This window comes from Phyllostomus discolor, chromosome 1 (genome assembly GCF_004126475.2).
Source record: "Phyllostomus discolor isolate MPI-MPIP mPhyDis1 chromosome 1, mPhyDis1.pri.v3, whole genome shotgun sequence".
Taxonomy (NCBI): Eukaryota; Metazoa; Chordata; class Mammalia; order Chiroptera; family Phyllostomidae; genus Phyllostomus; species Phyllostomus discolor.
The window spans coordinates 166199979-166219824 of record NC_040903.2 but is presented as its reverse complement, the minus strand read 5'-3'; the positions used below and the strand labels follow the sequence as shown (position 1 = coordinate 166219824).

General features: G+C 39.2%; 1 protein-coding gene across 3 annotated transcripts in view; it reads left to right on the top strand.

The window, feature by feature from the left end:
• Positions 1-19846, top strand: part of RAB27A (RAB27A, member RAS oncogene family) — a 64414-nt gene that overhangs the window by 15921 nt on the left and 28647 nt on the right. The window contains exon 2 of one of the 3 annotated variants that reach the window (XM_036033821.1): positions 425-541. The exons of 1 other annotated variant lie outside the window; for it this stretch is intronic. The gene's annotated coding sequence lies outside the window, so the exon portion shown is untranslated. Of the gene's footprint in view, positions 1-290; positions 542-19846 lie in introns of those variants that run through there. One more of the 3 variants, XM_028508189.2, reaches the window with a different exon arrangement.

Below are 19846 nucleotides of genomic sequence, written 5' to 3'. Positions count from 1 at the left end.
CCTTTATTATTTGTTTAGATCAAGCATTGTATTTGTAAAGAAACAATATTAGTATAACCTTGGAGGGGCTTGAGGACACGATACTTTTAAAGATGTTTTCTCAAGAACACAAATGTTCGGCTTTATTGATTGGGGGAAAAGAAAGAGTTGAGATATGTGTAGTGTTCTAAACATAGAAGAGGTTAATACAGCCACTTTCTGTCTGGGAGGCCAGTCAGATTAGGGTTTAGTAAACTTGAAAGGGTGAAACCACTTGACTGGCCTGCAGACCATATGACAAACAGCTGAGGCTAATTAGCTGGATTGTGGGTTTTTACAGAGATGCCTGATTTTGAAAGTGGATGGGGCAAACTGCTTTTCAAAAGACTCCTTTGAAAACTTTTGAAGTAGGTGATTCTGACTTTAACATTTCTCTTTGTATTAGACAAAAGTAAGCTTTTTGAAGAGGACATGTGATTGGAAGTTGTCTAATTGTTGAAGTGTTGCGAACTCCAGTCCCTAAAGTCATAGAAAAACAGCCAAGGATTTATACTTTGTCAAGGTATGGTTTTACATTTATCTTTTTTTTTGAGAGGTTTTGTGTTCTGCCATGTCATTTTGAGGTACTTAAAGTGTATGCAGTTTAACATAGAATGCCACTACACATATTAGTGTTTTTTTAAATCACAGACTTCAAGATGTCTGCTAAACTTGGTTAGTTTGAAAAGTGTATTTTCAATGACCAGAGAGTGGGTATGAATACTGACTGCATTTTTCCTTTCTTTTATGAACTTTAAGAAAGTAGTAGGCTTTTATTCTCAGATAACATGTTGATTAAGAGAGCTGACTAAAGAATTGCTCTAAGAGTCTTGTTCACCCTCTGAGGATTTTATTCACAACAATTCAAACTTATTGGGATATTGTTTTTAATATTGTTAATAGCTTTAATGGAGAAAAGTTTTATGTTAAGTATGTGTTTTAGCATAAGTTGGTATTTTATAAGGTGTATTTTTCCTATGAATTAAATTTGCCTTCAGATTATTAATGTTGATAGGTTTGGTAGTGGCATTGTGGTCACGTATGGCAGAGTCCACATGTGTGGGGGAATCATCCCCCACATATGAGAGATCTGGGTGAGGAGTATGATGGCACACTCTGTTGTACAGTCCTCTCTACTTTTGGATTTATTATACTGCTTGTTTGCTAGGGCTGCCATACCAGAGTGCTGAGAACTAGGTAGCTTAAACAATAGACATTTATTGCCTCACAGTTCTGGAGGCTAATAGTCCAAGATCACGGTTTAGGTAGGTTTGGCTCCTTCTGAGAGCTGTGAAGAAAGAAGCTGTTCCAGGCCCTTCTCCTTGGCTTGTTGATGGCTGTCATCTCCCTGTGTCTCTTCTTGTCATCTTCTGTTTATGCGTGTCTGTGTCCAGATTTCTTCTTATGAGAACACCAGTTATACTGGATTAGGGTCCACCCACTTGATTATCTCTCTAAAGGCCGTGTCTACAAAGAAGGCCACATTCTGAAGTACTAGGAGTCTGGACTTTAACATACAAATTTTGGGGCAACCCAGTTCAACTCATAACAGATAAATTGGAAAGATTTCATAATAACACATTTTAAAGATTTGCCTGCAAGTTCATTCAATAATCATTTGTTAAGCTAAGAACCTGGACTGTGCTGGATGCTGAGTGAAGATGAGTAAGACATGGTCGCTGCTAACACTGGTTTAATCGAATTTATGGATGTAACTTCCTGTGTACATGTTCACTTATCTCTTCCATTGAGCTGTGGCCACTTTCACAGCTGTGGTCCTTGGGGCACAATTAAAGTCCTGGCACGTGGGTAGTTCGGTATCTTTTGAGAGGCACCAGGAAGGGCTATCTTACCCCCAAGTACCCTCACGATAGGCTAGGTGAGTGGAAGGACCCTTAATATTCATCTAGTAAAACTGCCTCATTTCACAGATGAAGAAATTGAAGCTTAGAAGTGCTAAGGTCATTTGTCTGATTAGTGTCAGAGCCAAGGCAGGCCTGACTTCCACTTAGTGTGCTGACCAATACCTCGTTTTGTTTTCTTTGCCACAAGTTCATGCTTTTCATCTAGGACTGAACCCAGAGTCCCATTATGAGAAATCACCGTGGGAAATAGCCTTAATAAGAAGCTGACATTCTCTGTCAAAATTCTTGGATTATAGGTACCAAAAAAAAAAGCTTTGGAGTATTTATTCATGAGGGTGTTTCATCCCTAAACAAAGGGGTTTAGTCTCATCTTGGCTGCTTTTTCTCAGTGTCTCACATTTTTACCTTGTCCTTTCCAGACACAGTATTCAGTGGCCCAGCAGCCATTAGAATACAAACAACAGTTTTTCTTCTTTCTTGTTGCTGCCCACAAGACAGGAACTGCGGCAGAAAAAGAATGCTGATGAAACCTTGCCAACCAACAGGATGGCACCATGGCAACTAGGACCTGCACATGTTGGCAGGTCTCAGAGCCCAGGGCTGCCTCTGCTTCTGCCCTCTCTAGACCCTCAGTTCCTGAGTGCACAAAGAGGAAATGCTCACCACTTCCCCCTGTTTCTGTTTTCTCTTTTTAGGATTAAAGCTTCCTGAGATATCTGCCCATCTTTTGCTATTATTATTTCCTTCTTCTTCCTTCTGAACTTGGTTGATTTAGAGTTGGGATATGGCATACGTGATAGCTGATGAGTCATATAACATGCCCATTAAAAACTAAAGCTGATTTGTGCAGAAGCCATCTTTTTTTTTTTTTTTTGTGCTGTCTTGCAATAGGACGGCTTCCTGCTTTCTTCTGTGTTTCTGATGCTGCTGTGTCTGGGTGGGTCTCCTGCCCTCTGCGCAGAGCAGAGGCTGGATTCTGTAGGGACTGGACGGCAGGGAGGTAAAGAATGAGATGAGGGTGCTGCCTGAGAAGTGAGCTTGCATTATTGTTGCCGCTTCTCTGGAGGCAGGAGCTACTCAGCTCAAACAAAAGCTGAGAGCATCAGCTTTTTGTTTTCTCCATTTCATACTTGATTAGGCTTCTCTGCTCCCTGATGTAATCTGCACGGGACCCTTTAGATATGAGTTCTAGATTCATCACTCAGCAATATTAAATGGGCCCACTGTTTCACAAGAGGCAAGTCCAGACTGTTTTAAGCTCACACCTCTGTGCTGGGGTGACTGACCCAGCTTAGGGACTATCATTTTAAAAATCTTCTTCCTAAGTGTCCTTCTTGAATCCCTCTTACTGATCCTTCCCTCTTGGCCCTCTCTTCACTCTAATTGTCCATCTTATCTCTCCTTGGCCCCAAGAAGTCGACTGTGTTAGATGACTCTAAAGCCCATATTGTTAATCCTTATTTTTCTTTTGAGCCCTACTTTAGTTTCCCAAATGCCAGGTAAACACAACTCCCTGGAAGTCCCTCAGACATGAGGCACATTTACTGGTCATGTCCCAGACAGTATAACGTAGGTGAGAGTATATCTGGGCCCAGATTTTGGCTCTGCCTTTTACTGGCTGTGTGACCTTAGAGACCTTAACCTTTCTGTGCATTAGTTTTTCTCATCTGTAAATTAGAGAGTTAACAGGGTTGTTGTAAGGATTAAATTTGTTAGTATTTTAAAGGGCTTAGACAAATACTCAGTAAGCATTAGTTATAATCATCTCAAATCATCTTTCCCTCTTCTTAATGATAATACCATTCATTCAGTTACCAAGCTCAAAGTTTTGATTTTCTTTAATGCCTATACCAGTCAGTTAAGAAGTGATACTGATTTTTCTTCTTCCTAAATATATCCTGAATTAATTCCCACCGTCATCCCCACTGACACACTCCATCATTCCACATAGTCTCCTGATCCTCTGTGTATTCCCAGTCTCCACGTGGCTGCCACAAAGATCTTTCTAAGGCACAAACTTTGTGTTCCTTGCCTTCGAAAAAGCCTGCAGTGGCCTCCCTTACCCAGAGGAGAACACGCAAACATGTCAGTGCCACATAAGAGCCCTCACAGGCCTAGGTTCCAAACTCCTATCTTTTCAGCCTCTGTCTGGACAAGTACCCATTAGCCACATCCATCTACCAAGTCCCCTAAATGCCTCATAAGCTTTTTCTGTCCTAGTCAGTCACCCCAGTCCTTGCTCCCTTCTCATGGCTCTAAGCCTGACCTGTGTTTTGTACCTGAATGTGAGACAGCCCTTACCTAATTCCATCAAGGTAACACCTTTTATGGGGCTGGCATCAATCCATTTTGTTGACAGTGTCTATTTTCTTCAAAGGATAATGCTTATTTGACATATGACATGAAGTCCTTTATCACATCATCCTGTGAATTGTTCAGTACTTTTGGCAGTCCTAACTAGCACAGTAAGACAAGAAATAAAAAAGGTATAGAGACTAGAAAGGAAAAACAAAATGGAATATTTTTAGCTGCCTAACAAATTATTATTATAATTGTCTAACTAACTACAATTATCACTATTGTTTAACAGATTATTAGAATTTGTATAGTTAAATAATAAATAGAATATATATATATATATCACTCACAATAGTGACAACAAATAAAGTATCAATAAGTCTAAGAATCTTTATGAAGAGAATTTACTTACTGGCAACATTTTTAAGGCATTTAAAAGACAAATATATGGACATGGAGAGGTAAATTCAACATCATGAATATGTCACTCTTCTCAATTTCATCTATAGATTAATGCAATCCCAGTTAAAATCCTCTTATGGTTTCTGAGGAACTGAGATAGAAGTGAGAAAGGTCAAGAATGTATATAATAAAGTGGAGGGGACTGGTCCTCCCAGATGTAAAGCTGTATTGTAAAGTAATAGTAATTAAGGTCTTGTGACATTGGTCCAGGTGTAGTGAAAATGGCCAAAGGGACAGAAAAGAGAGAACCTTTAAACAGATCTTCCCATATATGTTGAATAACTAAGGAAAGGATAATTTTTTTTCAGTAAATGGTGCTATGACAATTAGGTATGTATCCTTCAGAAAAAAACAATGAAAGTGGATCCTTCATACACCTAACAAATCACCACATTTTTGGGACCATAAGGAAAAATAGAAAAAAAATTTTGAAGCAAAAAATGTGGTAAAATATTTAATAACATAAGTAACGTAATATTTCACCAGTGTAAATATAAACAGAACTCAACAGCAGCATTAACAACCATTATTCCTCCAAAATTGGGGAGGGGGGGTGCATCTTATAGTCCGAAAATACAGTACCAATGGATCAAAGACTTAAATGTAAATGGCAGCACTTTTAGGAAATAATATAGAAGAATATCTTTATCACTTTAGCTAAGGAAGGATTTCTTAGGCATGATATAAAGAGAAATAACTATTAAAAATATTGACAGATTTGACTACTTGAGGAATGAGCCATTAAAAAATTGAGAAGACAAACCACAAACAGGAAGAAGATATTTGCAACATCTGTAACTGACACAGGACAAATATCAGGAATATATGAACTCCTTCCTGCATGTCCATAAGAAAAAGACAACCCAATAGAAAAACAGGGAAAGGATGTGAATGTGTTTTTTTCCATCAGCAGAAACTGAATGTCCAACAAATTTAAAAAAAGATGCTCAACCACATTAACAATCAGAGAAATGCCAATTTAGATCACAACGTGTTACCATTTGGAGAAGTCTTACAATAAACACCAAATGTTGAAGATGTGAAGCTGGGAGCATAAAACACTACACTGAACAACAATTTGGCATTATCACATACTACCGGACATTCATATACCTATGCCCAAGGAATTTCACTCTTTGTGTACCCCAGAGCAGAGCATCCCCTTTGGTGTGCCCTGAAGTGGTTCAGTTGTATTGAGATATTGAACCCTTCTTCTCTCAGGGTGGATGGGCAGGGTCTGGCATTGCTGGAGCTCCCAGATCTGTTGCCCTCATGAGCATTTGCTCCAGTCTGTCATGCAAACACGAAAAAGGTTGGGAGGCAGTTTCCTGGAGAAACTTGCTGGGTGCATCAGGAGACACACACATGCATAGTTATTGCAGTGGTGTTTCAATGAGAGCCCCTAAAATGGGGGATGTGGTTTAGTTAAGCTAATTCTCCTCTGAAAACCCACAGGCATTAAGTAACTAGAGAAGGTTTTGGCATGGTGTTTCTTAACATCAGTGGTACAAGTGGTAGCTATTTCAAGCCAGATGAGAAAAAGGGCTGAAGGAAGATGATATTACTCCTGACCAGTGTGCATTTTCACTACCATATAGTCAGCTGGGTGTGTAAGACATGGGAAAGGTCTGAGTTTTGAATCTGAGTAGATGCCTTAATAAAAGCTCCCCAAAGGAGAGAATGCTGTGCAGCCAAAGTGACACCCAGTTGTCTTTGCTGACATTTCCCTCTTACTTACCACCAGATAAAGTGTCTAATGACAGAGGAATGATGTCTGCAAATGAAATGTCATCAGAACAGCAGGGACTGGCCGGCATGTGCCGTGTAGTTTAGTTTGGCTGGAAACACCCTGCTGTGATCCTTGGTCTTACATGTTCTCTCTTCTGTGGTTTGGACAGTCACAGCCTTCTCTTCGGACCTTTCACTGTTGGTCCCTCTGCCTCTGTCCCAAGGACAGAGATCAATGTGGGACCACAGGGAAGGGGGATGGTTTTCCGGAATGTCTCTTTGTTTACCCATAACACTCAGTATGTTCTAATCCAATTTCATCACCTCTTCACTCCAAAAATATGATACCCATCCTCAAAAATCTTATGTCCACTCCAACTTTCTCCTCATTTCAAACATCCTGTTTCTGTCCGCAACACCGCATTCTTTGGAGTTCTTTCTCATTGTTTGCTTTGACTTCTACCCAGGGTGGCAATGCATTCTATTATTTTTAAATTAATGTCTCATAAATATCTTCTTCCTGTTCGTGGTTTGTCTTTTCACTTAAAAAATATTTTATTTATTTTTAGAGAGAGGGGAAGGGAAGGAGAAAGAGAGGGAGAGAAACATCAGTGTGTGGTTGTCTCTTTTGCTACCCCTGCTAGGGACCTGACCTGCAGCCCAGGCATGTGCCCTGACTGGGAATCGAACCAGCAACCCTTTGGTTTGCAGGCCCACATTCAATCTACTGAGCTACACCAGCCAGGGCTGTCTTTTCACTTTTTTAATGGCTCAATCTTCAAGTAGTCAAATTTATCAATATTTTTTAAAAGTTATTTCTCTTTTGTATCATACCTAAGAAATCCTTCCTTAGCTAAGGTGATAAAGATATTCTCCATTATTTCCTTTGTTTCATTTTCCCTGCTGTTGCCCTTGTCTAGGCTTTAAGGAATGAGAGGGGAAATAAGGGCAGCTGCCACCATGACCCCATTTAAATTTCTCATGGCTGTACTCTGGACTTTGAACCTAGAATCATACAGTGTAGAATGTTTGTGTAGGGAAGAGACCTCTCATTTCAAATCTGAGGGAACAAGGCAGTTGGGGCTGGTGACCCATGCTGGTAGCAGATGGTAGCAAGAGCTGGGACTAGAACTCCACACACTGATGGGTTGGTCATCCAGCCCTCTCCAGCTTGCCACATTACCTTATAAGCATTTCCTTGAATTTGTAGTTTATATTTCTCTTGCCTCTCTGACTGTAAATTTTGAGAGGAAGAGTGATATCTTATTGACACTTGTAGCCTTTGAGGTAGTAACAGGGTGTGCTCTTGTACTAAACACACAATCTTTCCCATTCCTCATCATCTAGCTAAGACCTTCCTGATTTTGAAGGTGTGCAGCTCAAGCCCTGGTTCCTGCTTGAAGCCTTGGCCAGATAGCTCCCTCTTTTTGGCCTCCCAGGGTCTGCTTGTCTTAACCCCCGTCTTACATGTAGCTAGTAGTTTACAGTTTATAAAATGCGTTCACATACTGTACCCTTTAATCCTTCCAATAGTCTTGCTAGATAAACATTGCCATATTGAGGAAACAGGCTGGGAGAGGTTATATGACTGGCTGTAGGTCACGCAGCTAGGAAGTAAGTAGCAGAGCTCAGGTCTTCTGACTTCATGCCCATTTCACTTTTGCCGTCCTGTGCCGGCTGGTCTAGGTGGTGTGCCGGACAGCTTGCTCCTGCTTGTCTTGCCTTACTCGTCCTTTATTGACAAGCAGCTCATTTTGTTTCCTCATCCTAATTACCAATTTTGAGAGGAGTGGCTGGATCACACATTTTTTTCCATGTCATTCATAGTTGTTAACACAGTACTGGGCACATAGAAGTTGCTTATCAAATACTGTTGAGTTGAATGCAAATATAATTTAATTTACCAAAAAAGAGCAGCTATCAGTGGAGCCCCAAGACATTTTTTGGATCACTCCTAAATGAAATCAACAGGGAACAGAGGGAACCAGAGGAAGGAAAAGGCTGTTAAAGAAAGCCAGATGGTAGAAACAATTAGCAGTTGAGTGACAGCTGGCCTATTGTCAGTCAGCTGGTGAGTGGTGGTGGAGAGGCAACACACAAGCAGACAGTCTTCTGGAAGTATCAAGTTTTCTGGAGAGATGAGCACACTCACGAGATGGGAGAGGGGTGATTAGAATTAGCATAAAACCCATACAAGTTAAGCAAGATGAATCATTCAGACATACTGAGAAGACATTGGTTAAAGGAATACCCAGAGCAGGATATGACTTATGAGGATGGGTTTCCAGTGGAACAGGCAGAGAAGCCCTTGGCTTAGCTCCTGATCATTCTGTTAATTACTGAGGCTGTGAGAAAAGGAGCATAAATAGGGGAGGATTTTCTGTTGAAACAACTTCCCTCCCCTTCCCCTACTGTGGTAATCAGTAGGGCTCAGCCCTAAGCCCTGGAGGTCGTAAGTGAAGAGAACCCCAATAACTACATGTGTCGTCTCCGCACAGAGGTGCGGAGTGATGACCAGCTCTGTGGGTTTTCTGGTACCGCCCCATTTCACCTGTTCTTGTGCATTTGCCTCATAAAACAGTGAGATGCTTAGAGATTCTGATATTTTGACAAGCAAAGTTATGTTTCCAACTCTGTCTTTTTGAAAAGGGTCACAAAAAAATCCACTGGTAGATCTCATGCCTCAGATTTTGACTTGAAAAATCATACTATATCTCTTGAGTTCATAAACATTTTATATCTAAAAAATGTAAAACTTCTCCATTAGCATGCATATGAAAAATGTCTGATTTCCTAATAGAAGTATACACATGCTCTTGTATGAGCTCTGGAGAACATAAGATCAAGGTCTTCTAGATTAGAAGTAATAGAACTTTAATATCCATTCCTTCCTATGTCAGAAATATTCATAGTTTAAACTATTTTAGAGGAGCTAAAGGAATGTGTATCCCAACTGCTTAGAGGTGCCAGCAATTAATGGAGATTATTTCAAATTAATACTTGTAATTTCTATGCAGAATAATTTTCACTATCATGTTCTTTACAGTAGACTCTAAAATGTAAATGTGTAAAAACTTGGTTTTGGATATTCATATATACATTTTTAAAGTGATTTCTCATTTCTGGGAAAATGGATTAATATGACTGGAGTTTATTGTTAGAAGTTTTAGTTTAATTTCATTGCTTGATAGTTAAATAGCAACTGCATTTTTATGTGATGTGCAAGAACATATGGGAAAGTTTAACTTAAAAAGGATGCCATTGATAGCATCACTTTTTGAAATGGAAAGATAATTCCCGAGGTCAAAACATTTCACTTATAAACTTTGGCTATTAAATGTATTGGTATGTGGAGATTAACTTTGTATTTTATTTTATTCATTTTTTAAAAGATTTTATTTATTTATTTTAGAGAGGGAAAGGGTGGGAGGAAGAGAGAGAGAAACATCAATGTGTGGTTGCCTTTCCTACATCCCCATCTGGGGTCCTGGCCTGCAACCCAGACATGTGCCCTGACTGGGAATCAAACTGGTCAAACCAAAAGGTCTTTTGGCTTGCAGGCCAGTGCTCAGTCCACTGAGCCACACCAGCCAGGGCTAACTTTGTATTTTAAAAAGCAGACTTACTAAACCACGATTATGGAATTATGAAACAGATATTTGTGTGTGGCTTATAAAACCTTTCCCACTACTTTACAGTCACCTCTCTCATATGTAGAATGTCATTTCATCCTCATTAAAAATTGCTTAATAGCACATTTCTTTATTTCCCTCCTAACACTAAAGCAAAATTTCTAAAATTGTTGCTTATCAATTTCTTATACACTCGTGGATATTTACATGTCCATAGTGTTCCTTTCATGTGCTTTATGATCCTCTTGTCTATAATTTTCTTTACCCTCTTGGCTTCTTCTCTTGCTGATTTCTACTCTCTCAGTGAACACAGAATCTTTATCATTTGTTAGTAAATCTATATTGAAATTTCTTTACTCAGTTTTTCTTTTTCTTTTTTTTAAACAGGGTCCTGTAGATTCTTTGAGTGATTGTCTTGCCCACTGTAGCTTCTATATTCTTAGCCTTCTACTTTCAAAGACCTTCCTCAGAGGTTCATTCAGAAAAGAGGGGCTTGGTTCCTATAGATGCCTTATCTCAGGCTTGGCTGATGTCAAAGACAAGGTATGGCTTTGGTGGACCCATTTGTAACTTGGATGCTTTGATTTTCATCTCTCCAGGGCATGAGGAAGAAACTTAGTGAAGGAACCTGGCTGGAGCAATTAGGGGGAGCCTTTGAAATTGAATGGGCTAAGAATAGAGGAAAGCAAGTGGATGGAATATTTTGCCCTGACTTAGAAGGTGCCAACTGAAAAGTAATATTGACTAAGTATCTTGTCACCAAAAGGATTTATTATGGAAAAAGAAATGGTTGCAAAACAAAACAAGTACATATTTCTAATTTCAAAAAAAAAAAAAAAAAGGAAAGAGTTGCAACCCAGTGAATGCAGACATGGCAAGCCATGTGCGCTCCCTGGCCTGTGTGCCAAGGTGAAGGAGCCTTTGTATAAGGGAAAAGGAAGTTAAGGGAAGGGGAAGTTAGAATCATCGAGCTTTATTATAAACATAGAGTTTTTCCTGTAGGGTTCTCGTGATTCCATAGGGTACAAGAACTTCCATAGAGCCCTAGTTCCTCCCATACACCCTCCGAATGGAATGTGTTTTCTTAAAGTTCCAATTAGTCTTTATCAAAGGTAAAAGAAATCTCTGTGGCTTTTGATGACGTGACAACTACTTGGGCCTTTTCTAGGTATTGTTTCTGCTGGCTTTGATGAGGTAAGTAAGTGTTCTCACCAGTCAGTATGGCAAGATGACCTCCTGATTTTCCCCCCAAATCCATAAGCCACTTCTCCCCTTTTTGAACGTCTTAGTTTGTTGGTATTTGACTTTGACCACCCGCCTGGGACCTCCATTTGTATTTAGCCCCTTGTGGTCTGGAATTGGTTCTATGCTGCTTTAACATAAGGCTGCCTGTATTGGTAGGCAACACTAGGTAGGGGTTGTTCTGTTCCCATCTTCCCTATGCCTCTTTCTCCTTTCCTGTAGCTTTCTAGAGTTTTAAGTAGCAATGGTTTTATGTACACGCATACCTCATTTTATTGTGTTTTACTTAACTTTACTGCACAAATTTAAGTTTTTTACAAATTGATGGTCCATGGCAACCCTGTGTCAAGCAAGTCTATTGGCATCATTTTTCCAATAGGCTCAGATGATGATTAACATTTTTTTATTTTTAAATATTTCTTATTGTGCAATTAGCATTTTTAAATAATATAGTATTTTTAAGGTATGTTCACTATTTAGACATTGCATTTGCACACTAAACAGACCACAGTATAGTATAAACATAACTTTCATATGCCCTGGGAAGCCAAAAAATTTGTGTGACTCACTTTATTGCAGTATTTACTTTATTGTGGTTTTAGAACCAAACTTGCAGTATCTCTAAGGTGTGCCTGTAAAACATTCCTCATAACATATCCATTAGCTGCAACAAGGAGTTCTATAGATAAAATACAGGGGTGGGCAGAAGCAGGTTTACAGTTGTAATACAAATAAATAATACAAGAATTAATAAATAATAATATGAGAATAAAAATTGTTTCATGTGCTCATAACTGCCAACCTACTTTTGCCAACCCCTGTACAACACTAGCAATGTTTATTCTGAATTCATAGAAAAAAATTAAGTTAGTGGAGAGAATTTTGTTTTTCTACCATTGGTATTTGAAAAAAAAAAAGTGCCTCTCTATGTTGTTCTGTGCTCTAATTTCATATTAAAGTGGCTCCTGACACAGCACAAATAATATTCTCAATTATTCTGTTTTCTATGTCAACATTTTATTAATATTCTCCAAAGACTATTTTGACTTGTAAAGGTTCCACCCAAGTATACATTCTCGAGTACATCAAGACTAACCTGGATGCGTTTTCTAATGACCTCAGTATGCCCTTTTAAATACAGGAAAATGTCACCAATGTGGCTGGTTACAAATATCTTCCCAACAGTTCCCTTTTTTAAGAATGCTGGTTTTCTGTCCCAAGGGGTGGTGCTGCCTCTTGGATCTTTGACGGCCAGTTTGGTCTAGATCTTCCCAGGGCTATCGAGCCCTTAACCACACCTCTTCTTTCCTCATGAGTGACCAGTGGTCATTGTCCCCAAGACGCTTTCCTATAGACTTACTCTTTCAAGCTCTAGGCAACCCTTCTTGTTTTTCTTCCTGGGGACACCCAGTACGTTTCAGGTTTCCTTCCCAGGTGAGAAGAGTCCTAAGGTTGTGCTAAGTGGAGGAGATCTGAGAGGTGGCATCTTTAGGAGTTGTTAAATAAAAAAGCCTGGGAGACTTTATAAAAGAGTTGTCTATCTAAGGTGTTTAGGTAGCCAGGAAGTGTTTGGGTACAAAGCTGAAGGCAAATGAAGTGACTCAGACCCAGCCTGAACATAGGGCTTTGTGTATTGGCTTTCCAAGTGTGTACAATGGAGCTCTTGTTAGGCCCTTGTTGGGTCCACAGGCCGTGGAGGTGGGGACCTTACTTTTACTCCTTTCATCAGAATGGCTTTACTTTCATTTTTTTATATGATAGAGTGCCATGTACGATTTTATTTGAAGAAACTTGCAGTAGAAGTTGTGTCAACAGGTGGACTAGAGCACTTTCCTGAGTGTAAGATTTGCTGTGATGGCATTATGTAGGTTTCTGAGACTCGATGCGGTAATATCTGACTGGCTGTGAAGACATTGATGTACTATGAACTTAGAATAGCTCTCACATTTATAGAAGTCAGACATGAAGCTCCTCAAACATAAAATCATCTCTACAGTGATCTGTAATAAAACGTTATGAGGCAGTACACTGTGCTCATTCCTCATTGCTCAGTTGACTGTCCTAACAGGATGAAAGCAAACATGGGCTGAACACGTGTTGGAGCCCGGCTGTCGTTCATGGAGTGGAGCTCACATATGCCTCCTTTAATATTTTCACAAGAATGGACACATGAATGAATCCACTCTGAATTTTCTTTCAAGCTCTATTTTATTCTCATTTGAGAGAAAGGGGAAGGGAGCAAGAGAGAAACATCAATCATTGATCTGTTGCCCCCTGCACATGACCATGTGCCCCGACTGGAGATCAAACTGGCAACTCAAACGTGTGCCCTGACCAGGAATCCAACTGGAGGCCTCATGGTTTGTGGGACAATCCCCAACCAACTGAGACACACTGGCCAGGACCATGCTTCATTTTTTTTAAAAAGGAAAGACAAAGAGAAAAGACTAGTGCAAATTACAGTCTTTTCAATTAATGACACATTTATAAGAATTTCAAATAACATGTATGCATTAAAGGCAGAAGCAAATAACTTAGGAAAACAGCATAAATGAACACTTTAGAGGTCCCCAAATCTGATCTATAACTATTTTGACTATGAGATCTTTTATTCCAATTAAAAAAACAGTAATCATGGGACGTTCATAAAACTTAACTCATCTTAGCATATCCCTCAAAATCTGATATTATGGAGACCACATTTACTGACAAAAATGCAATAAAATTAGAAATCAACAATAACAAAAAAGCCAACTGTGATCTGAGAGGCTGATTTAGAAATTGGCTTGATGGCTGCATGTACATTGTGGTTCTCAGCCTTTTGCACAGGTAAATCCAAGACACACCCCATTCTATCAACAGCTGCTGATAGAAATGCAAACAGTCTGTTCTAAGAGTCTGCATACTGAATAGGTGGAACGAGGAAAGACTTCTTGAGAATCAGTAAGAAGTATATCTGATTAGACATTGTCCATTAGGTAAGTTTCTTTTCTATCCTTTGGATTCAGCTATTAAAGAATATGATACTTAGGGAGCAGTTCAACAAATGTTATAAATATATTAATGGAGAGACTACTCCTGACAAGGACCAAAAGACCCGTAGCCAGCTGTCTATAACTTGTTGCCTCCTAATGAGAGAGGCTGAGAATCCTAGTATTATTGTTTTAGTGGTATGACAACATCAGGAAATGGATTTTATTTTCTGGGCCTGTTTTAGTGTTTTTTTTTTTTAAATTAAAAATTTTCTATTTCTATTTTTTAAAATTTTATTTGAAAACTCTAAAAATTTAGGTATTATTGGCATACAGCATTCTAAGTTTCAGGTGGAAAACATAATGATTCAATATTTTTACACATTGTGCAATGATCACTGTAATAAGTGCAGTTGGCATCTGTTACCTTTAATAGTTACCTAAATTTTTGTGTGTGATGAGAACTTTTAAGACTTATCTCAGCAGCTTTCAAATATGCGGTCCAGATGAGGGGGTGGGAAAAGATGAAGTGGAGACAGTCTAGGATAGGTGCACAGTCCATAAGGAAAAATATTTATGACTTTGACTGGTTGTGGGCAACAGTCCTGAAAATTCATGCATCAGTTGATATGGTGACATCTACAGGTTCTATTAATAGCTGCCTGGAAGTTGATTCCAAGCTCCAATATACATTCAGGACTGTGAGAAATCTGTTGTTAGTTGGCCTACAGCTATTAACTAATTAATTGCTTTTGTCTCTCGTCTTTCACTCTAACTTGCTGTAATTTAATGTAGAATATGTCAGAAATTTTCTCTTGTCAACTCATATTCTCATTTTTTAAAAAAGGCAGTGATAAAGGAGTCCTCTCTTCCCAGTTACTGCAAACTCAAGGGGTAGTTGTCTAATTATTTTTTGTTATTTGGACAGTCATCCTCAATAGGTATTGCTTCTTCTAACTCATAATATTTTCCATCCTAAGTTTTTTCTTGGACTGAGAAAAACAACATTGCTTCTTCACAAAGTGAAGTGATTTGCTTCTTGATTTGGTGTGTTTCCCACACAGATTGGCATCTTTCCTATATTGCAGCTTGTGAAAGACTTGAGGCAGGTGAGCTGCAAGTGGGAGCCAGTCTGTGTTGGTCAAAGGCCTTCTCATGCATGTCCCATGTTCTGGGAGGACAAGGCTTGGCAGAATCCCAGATTCCCTTTTCCCTTTCTAGGTCAAAAATGGAAAGGTGTTCTGTGTTTGGCAACCATGAAATGCACATTCTAATAGCAAGTCCTTTGGTGCTATTTGATGTGTAACCCTCACGGTCCTGGATGTGCTAGCGGCACTGTCACTCCTAGTATTTCCACCTTTGAGTCTCAGGCCTGGGAGTTTGGTGGCACTCTGACATAGCCTGCACTTCTTCACTTGACCTCTTCAGAGCTTGTTAATAGCAGAATTCCCTCTGTCACTCCTCCTTTTCCACTTTTGGAAAATATTGTCAGTCCCTTCTTTGAGTTTTGTAAAGTTTCAGAGTTTTTAAAGACATATAATCAGTATCGAAGCCTTAATCTGTTGTAATCATAAGAACAGCTGTGATATATTGATCTCCATCAGGCATTTTGCTGCTCACTTTACACAGGTAGGTGGTGGTGTCCTCTTGTTTGAATTTAGGAGATCCCAACCCCAACACCTGTTACCACCGTCTCCTCCTATGTCCCCCCAAAAGTAACCGCTGAGTGTGAGTAGACTTGATAGATTTTATACCTCTGTTGGATTCTTGGAGACATTCCTGCTTCATGGTGTCGTTAGCAAGCACATTTAACCATGGGTTGGACATTCCATCCAGTGGCTTATGGTTGTGTCCATTATGAGGGTGCTGTCACATTATTTGAGGTATTGCTCAGCCAACCAAACAGTCACTCCTATTGCTACTGTATTGCCTATATTTTGCAAATTACATGTGCTCTAGTGTGCCCTTTTTCTGTTACCTATACCTATAAAACAAAAGGTACTTGTCACAAACTGTAAGCAATACAACACTCAGTGTTTTGGTAAATTTACTTTCCATAGATTCCTATAAACAATCATATCCTGATCATACAATATGCTAGGGCAACAAATAACATCTTTTGAGTCAATGGTCTTATAAATTTAAAAAAAATCCAGTATCTCATTTGAGTCATTGACAGTGGTCATCCAGAAGAATATTTTCTGCTTCCAAGAATCGTTCTGGTGCCCCTTATTTCCTAATGTGTAGTTGCTTCTACTATTTGTTTACTGGGTTATGTTGGTCACCTACTAAGGTAATGTTAACATTCCTTTATTATGTTTTTTTCTCTTTAATGCTTATGAAGAATTTGCAAATGTCTAAAGGAAGCCTTTGCAAATGAGGATAGGTTTGGATGTCCTGGCAATATTTGGAAATCGATATTTAATTCAACAGTATTTACAGATCATTTATTTTTTCTCTGAATAACTTGGTATATTGGCATATCACCATCTGTTAGAACTTAGCCTTTTACTTTGTTTAAGTGAGGAAATGAAATATTCCTATGTATCAGGCACACATTAATATTAAGCCAAAAGATATGCAAATTTAGGTCCTGTCAGTTTGTATCCTTGAATATCTCCCCTCACTGTTAAGGATGGAACTATACAAAACTCTGTATGATAAGAATGCATTTACGAGTCATAAGTTGTAGGTGAATGTCTAATGCAGTTACAATTGAGTACTCTGAATTTTGATAAAATCAAACTCATCTTTCAATAAGGAGACAAGGAAGAACTAGATTCCAGTTTCCTTCTATCTTTCATCACCATTTGATTTCTGCTTCTCTCTGCCTGAGATGTTTGCACAAATAAGAAACGCTTTTCGTTTACAATTTCTTTTTTTTTTTTTTTAAAGATTTTATTTATTTATTTTTAGAGAGGGAAGGGAGGGAGATAGAGAGAGAGAAAAACATCAATGTGCGGTTGCTGGGGGTTCTGGCCTAGCAACCCAGGCATGTGCCCTGTCTGGGAATCGAACCTGGGACACTTTGGTTCCCCGCCCGCGCTCAATCCACTGAGCTACGCCAGCCAGGGTGTCGTTTACAATTTCACCTAATTCCACTCTCAATCTGTCTACTCACACCTAGACCAGAAATTGAGAGGAGGAAGCTCACGGGCACTAAGGGCGGAGACTCTCTCTCCTCTTGTGGAAATGGGTAGTCTCGCTTTTGGTCAGTACGCATCTTGCTTTTGTAGTGAGAGTAGAGGTGTTGTACTTCAGGCTATAGGAATTGCAGTGGCCTAAGAGGGCCATAGCCCTGGGCTTGTTTGGTAAACACAAGTTGGCCCTGTTGATATGTTGGTACGCTATGAAATGCCTCTTCTCTCCTGCCCCACACTGTGTGATTTCTCTTCCCTCTTCTGCTGTCTCTGTTACCTGTGTCCTCCACAATGCCAGGTATGGCCCAACAATCGTGCCACAAAAAATCAAGGAAAGCCTACTGCTTTTTAACATTAAAGTTAAAACACACCAATAGACTTTATAGTTCTATGCCAGTCATTGGTATGTGAAACTTTTTTCTCCAAATGCATCCCTGGATAAGGGGACATTAAAATGTTTGAAAGAATATGTGGCAATATAGTTCTCAAAATGCTGATGTTCTGTGCTGTTATTGGAAAAGTAATATTGTCACATGTTCCTATTTCTACATAGAAATCAGGCCAGGACAACTGAAGTCCATGTACTATGTAAGAACATTGTAATATTTTATTAAGCATTCTAACAAATTCAAAATATTTTCTGGTAAAAAAATTCTTCACACTATACCTTATGTTTCTCTTGTTAAAACTTTCTCTTTATTCTCTATTGAGCTTTATATTTTTATTCCTTTTGCATCTTCACATGAATGCCCAAAATGTGACTTGTTCACACTTTCATCACATTGGGAAAGCATCACTCTCTATACAGTTAGTGTAAGTTTGTACAGACGTTGAGTTCCCTGTAAGGATCATACGCAGATAAAGTAGAACCATCAATGTTCAGTACTGTATATGGCACATGTAGTTAGTTGTTCAGTTCAGCTAGTAACATCCTATCCCATGGGCGATAGAGGGAAAATTTGGGTTTTAAGAAATGGCTGTCCTATCTGAAAGAGTTTTAGAATGATTCCACCTTGATAGGGGATCCAAAGGCTGGAGTCTATGACTAACTTTAATAGGAAGCTTCATAGGGAATCTGGGCTACAGTGTGTATGTCTGTGTGTGTGAGCGAGGGTGAGAGAGAAAAATATATCTTTACCCTTTGCTCTTAACTAAATATGCTCTTAATATGCTCTTACTAAAACCACTCTCTTCTTATTCCCCGAGGAACCAACTAAAATACATTTCATTTTTTTAAATAAGGGAGAAGACCATTGACTTTCTCTCACCAGGCAGTTATCACCTCTTAGGCCATGTTGAGGAAGTGGGTGTTCCTTGCTTTCTATTGTTAATCTGATGAGTGAGGGTGGGGAACACTCTGAAAAAATATTTGTGTAAGGAGGAGAGACAGAAGTGAGCTGAATAAGAAAGTCTTTTGCATCTCCCAAACTGGGACATTCTTGACTTTTCAGGGGACATTTCCTTGAGGTATTTAGATGCTACTTCAGGAAGCTACAGGTTTAAAGAAATGACCTCAGGTTCAAGTGTTCTTATACTTGATCTTAGCCAAAAGGCCGAGAAGCGATCAAGTGTTCTTTATAGATTCTATTTTTTATCTTATTAAATTTTAGTTTAGGACTCAGTTCTTTCTTCACAGTTCTAGAAGAGGACTATTGTCTGCATATTGATCCTGGGAAGCTAGATTGCTACATGATGATGTTAATAGCAGTTACTACTTATAATAGAACTTACTGCATGCCAGGCACTGTTCTAAACTTTATATGTATATGCTAAGTCAGTCCTCACAAGAACCATCTGAGCTAGGTTTACTGTTGTGCCTCATCGTATCTAAAATGTGTTGATGCTGCATTTTTTATTTTGTTATGGGATGTTAATCAAAGGTTTTCACACAACTGTATCTCCAATGCCACCTGATATATAATATATATATATTTTTTATCTTCTCCTGAGGATATATCCACTGATTCCAGAGAGAGGGGAGAGAGTGAGAGAGAGCGAGAGACAGACAGACAGATAGACATCATTGTGAGAGAAACATCGATTGATTGCCCTCCTGTAGTACCCCTACTAGGTACAGAACCTGCAACCTGGGCATATGCCCTGACTGGGAATCGAACCCATGAACTTTTGGTTCATGGGCTGATGCTCCAACCAACTGAGCCACACTGGCCAGGGCTCTAGCACAACCTGATTTAATAGCAACTGCTAGGTGTCATGGGTTATAAGACCGTGAAATATAAGACCCACCTCAATTTTAAAGAAGTTAAAATAAGCAAGTGTATGAACATTAGAATTAATAAAATAAAATGACATTTCCATTTCACAGTTGAGGAACTGGAGACAAAAGAGAGAAAAATTTCCAAAGTTACATGACTGGATTCACATCTAGGTAATCTGGTTCTAGAGTCCATGCTCTTAACCTCAATTTTTTTCCTGTTTTTCAATAATAGGTTAGAGTTGAGCCATGCTAACATGTAGACAGGCTGCCC